Genomic DNA, 5586 nt, shown 5'->3' with positions numbered 1-5586 from the left:
CTTCCGGATGTAAGGCGATAAATGTACAGTATGCGGTACGTTCATTGTTATCACCGCAGAGATGATTTCAGCGAATGCGACATGCGGAAATCCGTAAGAAAGAAAACATAAGGGCGTTACCGAGACATTCCCTCGCATTCAAGAGTACTTATGCAAACTATAAATTAAAAAAAAATTAATATGCCACTTAAGTGATCAATATGATTTAAAGTTACTAAGGCAATCCTTAATTTTCAGGATTAGAGCTACTAATTTAAATAATAAAGAAACCAAAAGTAAATATTGGGATATGAACCTTAGTAAACCTTTCTTAAGTCAGTAATTCGGATTATTAATATATATGATATCGATAGTTACAACTAAATAATTAAAAACAACTAATTATTAACATGAAAAATGTCACCAAGTAAAGTGGACTTACGCAACATGCAAATAAACAGTGAAACCATCACTAGCATAAACGGGAGATACTTGGCGTCTTACCTGTCTCGGCTTAAATTTTCAGAATTCGTCAGTTGCATACAACGTTTATCAGGTTTTTATACTTCTATATACTTCGTAATTATTGTGTTTATACTTGATATTTAAATGCTCGACCGTCGTAAGGTTGACGACAAGATTTAGAGTTTCAAAAAAAACAACAACAAACAAGCGCGCTGACTTTGTAGTAAGAATATCATAGCAGGACAGTTTGTGATAAAACCCCAGTCGAAGTATTCGAATGCGATACCTTTAGAAAGCGATCTGAGTCATAGTTGGTGTTCTGCAATAATTTTACAATGCATAAGGGACATCTGCCTTGTGCGGCGGATATAAATGTGTTGATTAAATTAATGTAATCTCGTACGACCATACGTTGTTATAAATAAAACGCATTTCAATTTAAAGCAACCGACGCGTTACTCGGATAAAATGTTTCGCAATTGTTACGTGTTGAGTTTTCAATGCTATTTTGTAAAATAATTATTTATCATCAAAATAGTATACATATATATGCAAGCTTAAATTTTCTAATACACTAGCTAGCTGTATATGATAACGTTACGTCATCGTGTTTAAACGTGGTATGAGCGGCTGTCCAACTGCACAAAAGATGCTTTTAATAAACCCCCATGTCCGTGGGGGCATGTCCCAGACCTCTGAGCCTGCCTCGGTTAAAATGTTCCTCTGCTTACGCCACCGAATGTGAAATTTGATTTAACGGTATCTACAACGTGCGAAGTCCTGGAGTAAAAATCTACCACTTAGACCACTAGGCCATCCGTGCTCATAAAGTGAAGGATGTATTTTAAAGTTTATATTAGCAATCCTCGCAGTTTCACAAAATATAACGACAACAACAGGACTCTCCAAATTATACGATCGTTTCGCGTTGCAACGCTTTATAATGTTCAGGTTTTTAAATCGCCAAAAGATGCATGTAATGGCTATTTTAGAGCATGGTAAATGTTCAGTATTACTGTTTCATCACAAATATCGTAACTTAAAGGAAAAATTTGCGAACCTGAATCAACTTTTTTTTAATTTTGTCAATTTACCAAAACGTGAAAAGGCCCCTTTAAATACTATACTTCCTAAGGCCCTTTTATGTGGCAAAATAAGGAAGTACATACACTCCAATAGGAAATTGGTGGCATTCATTAAAAATCTGTATTTTTTATCATCAACCTTACATAAATAACTTTCTCAATACTATATTTCTTTGTTTAAAAAAATGCAAATGAAAATAAAATTTCAAGATTATATCAGTAGTAAAAAGTTATTTGCCAAAAACGGGTTCATTGTGACATATTAAAAAACACGCATATGTTTATTATATATTGTATACTACAGTAAATATAGCAATAAATAATACACTTATGATGGGGCGCATATCATGTGTAGTTTGGGGAAATAAAAACGGAACTCGCAAATAGAAAGTTTCGGTTTCGTGAACACAGAGTGAGATCTTTTATCAAGAACATCTGTAAATTCTGTCTTATGCGCAGTGTGCACAAATCCATGAAGGCTGATGCATTATTAGATATGTCCAATCATAGTTGTTCTGATGCAAGATTCGCATCGTTCATTGTTTAGATTTATTTTATTTCAATATGAATTCACTGACCCTGTTAGCATTTTCCTAGATCATCTAGTGGACGCAAGTCAACATCGTGTCGACATGTATGCCAACCTGGTGAGTTAAATAATGTTATCATTTTTAGAACCTTTTGTTTTATTGTATCATATAGTAATTGCGAAATTAATATCATATTATTTATATACATTTCATCTCATAGTACATGATTTTACATGTGTTGTTTGTTTGTAAAATTAAAGTTATTGTCCTGCATCGGTTTTTACGTCACGGACTATATTGGTGTTCGTCTGAAAAAAACAAAAACATTCATGGACTTGGTTTACCATGAGTCGTACCACAACTCGCTTGGTTTAATTTTCTGCGAACGACATATATGTTTAGTACAAGATGAGTATTGATGCAAAGCATCAAAGGACGTCGGGAATTTCAGTGTAAAAGGCACTCAATGAAGTTACATGGAACGATTTTTTTTCTTCTGTAAATATTAATATATTGGCCGATTATTTTTAACAAAATAGAAAAAGATACTGGTATAACCATTATCTATGATTTTGTGTTATAACACCCAAATAACCATTATCTAGGATGTTGTGTTATAACCCCAAATAACCATTATCTATGATTTTGTGCTGTAACCCCCAAATATTTCATAGTTCATTTTATTTACATTGGTTTCCTTTTTTTACTGGCATCCGTGTGCAGTTTTCATTAATGGAACAGAACTGTGTAGGTTTTAAAAAATATGCTTCATCTTGTAAGCGTAATTTCATATTTTCTCAACTTCAAGGGGAGATGATTCTGAACTTATTCTTACGTTGCTCGTTTACGATAAGGGTTGAGTACTCATTGATATGAAAACACTGTAAAAGTTTTAATGTGTTTACGAACCCCCCACCCTCTCACACATATATTTCATGGGCATAATAAAAACAAAAAAATGGTTACAATAAAACAGCATATTTATTTAAACTAAAATGTCTACATCAAAACAAAAAGTTAACATTGAACACAAATAAAATAATTTGATTCTACTGGGGCTCGAAACTTGGGCCTCTCACATGTGAAGCGAGCGTGTAACCACTACACTACGGAACCGCTTGAAAAATCACCTTCTAACTAAGATATTAATAAGCTATTAATAGTCGGTTTAAATGTAAACCCGGAAGTTTACACGCTGGATAGTGAGTTAAAGTGGGTTAAAGGTCCATACCAAATGGTCCATACCACTGGCAAGATACGGGCCAGGCCTGCGGCCTTCTATAAGTGGTTCTTAAAAAAAAACCTGTAGGAGGACTTGATAGTAATGAGACTGGGGTGCTGTGATGAAGCTCCTCATTGATAAGCGGCTGCTTCCTTTATCAATATAAAGAAGTGAAACTCCAGCTGCTGGAGCAGTATTGAATTTTCATTAAAAACAATTAGTTGGTCCTTTATTTAAGGCAAGTGACCGATTGCTCAAAACAGCACAATACAGCACAATACAAACCAACATAAACACAAAATATGAATAAAGCTGGGGTCACCGCCTTAGAACGGTCAATGCAAAGCATTGGGGGTTAAACCAGGTTATAGAGCGCTCAACCTCACACTTGACCCAGCAATATTCATAATACATTTAAGGTAGCGCACCTCTAATGGGCACATATCCAAATATAATCTAATTAATTATTTTCTTAATCAGCATCATTTCACTGAACTACATGCAAATTTGTAGGTAGGCTTTCCATGTTTTTAAAAAAAATATACCGATTTTTTCAAAACCACCCCCACGCTCGGCTTTTGTCCAGTTTATTTTCACCCCTGGGGTATATAAAAGTTCCATAATTCATTCAAATTTCCAAATATGGGCATGCAGTTGGTGTTTACAGATGCTGTAAAGGTTTTTAAAGTTTAAACAAGATGAAATAAGTATTCTTTTACAGACATTTATTTTTTACAAATTTTTATCTATGGAAGAGCGCCATGAAATGTAAGTGATTTCAGCCAAGTAAAAATTGGGTCGGTTAAAAACAAAGTGTCATAAAACTCAAAATAGCATCATTCAAGTCATATTTTAAACTTTTTTATAGAAACACTATATACAGCAAAAATACCAAGAAATAGACAGATTTACCGTTTACTTTTTGAAATAAAAATAAAAATGCAACATGCATGGTTCGTATTTTCAACAGTAAATCACCCAATGTCGCCATAACGTTGTTTTAATTTTAATAATTGAAGAATGTGCATAAAAATTGCAACATATTTAACAATAAATATAGCTTATATGACATATTAAATCAAATTACGCTAGAAAATAAATAAAACGCGTCGCAAAAAAGTATACGTCGTCGGCAGGATTCGAACCTGCGCGGGAATATCCCAAAAGATTTCTAGTCTATCGCCTTAACCACTAGGCTACGGCACCTAATAGTAGGCTCTTCAACCTTCGAAGAAATCGCGGGAAATCATTAGAGGTGCGCTACCTTAAGTGTAAATAAAATTTAACGTCATAGCATTGTAACTCAAATTAAACAATAATAAAAGGGAATTAAAACGCATTCAATTTAATTACTATTTAATTACTCAATTGCATTGAAGATACAAGAGTAACAGAGTTACAACTTTTTGATCAAATAAAACTATTAACTATTGTCAACTACATTCCTTCTTTATAGAAAAAGATTTGAGAATATAGCGTCATGGAGTTAATATCTAGACTCATTATTACAATTAATAATACGTGTCGCGCTTCGCGCTCTATAGCGCCTTTATTAGTAACTAGGTGGTTGCTAGGATAGTGGAACAAAAAAGTTTTGTTTTTATACAAAACCAGAAAGTTTCACCGGTTCGCGTATTTGCCCAGTCCCTGTGATCTTTTATTATTGCCCAGTCCCTGTGATCAGTTATTAATTAAAAGAATTAGCTTTGCATTAGCGGCAATAAATGCTGTAGTAAATGTAATATGCACAAATGCAGTACTTATTTACACTAATTTACACAAAAAAATCACCACTATGCAAGATATTCTGACAACAAAAATATATACATTGATCCGTAAAATAAGCGAAGAAAAAGTATTACATACTAGTCGCTGCACTTCAGTGCGACGCCAATGATTCCTAACGAAGTTTAATGTCTTAAAAACCTCAGCTATGATTCGTTTAATTCTTATGAAACACAATTATTACTGGTTTGATAGTTTACGAAATAAAACTGTGTGTTTGATTTCATACGAAATACATTGCTGGTGTGTTTCCTTACAAACGACATACGTGTTTCGGTTAATATTTAACGGACAAAAACTCTGTGTTACTTCTTTCGAAAGAAAAACAGTTTTAACGGTTTTCGAAAGAAAAATTCCTTACAAACGCGAACTTTATGTCGTTTTTTGACACACTACAGAACCATTAATTCTGATTGGTTTAATTTCTTAAAAACGGCAACTATGTTTCGCTTGATTCTTTTTTGTTTTCTCGTTTTGGTTTGGTCCCGTATAGTATGATTCTATTTCTGTTTCGTTTGAT

Source organism: Dreissena polymorpha, chromosome 16 (genome assembly GCF_020536995.1).
Source record: "Dreissena polymorpha isolate Duluth1 chromosome 16, UMN_Dpol_1.0, whole genome shotgun sequence".
NCBI classification, from domain to species: Eukaryota; Metazoa; Mollusca; class Bivalvia; order Myida; family Dreissenidae; genus Dreissena; species Dreissena polymorpha.
This window is presented reverse-complemented; position numbering follows the sequence as displayed.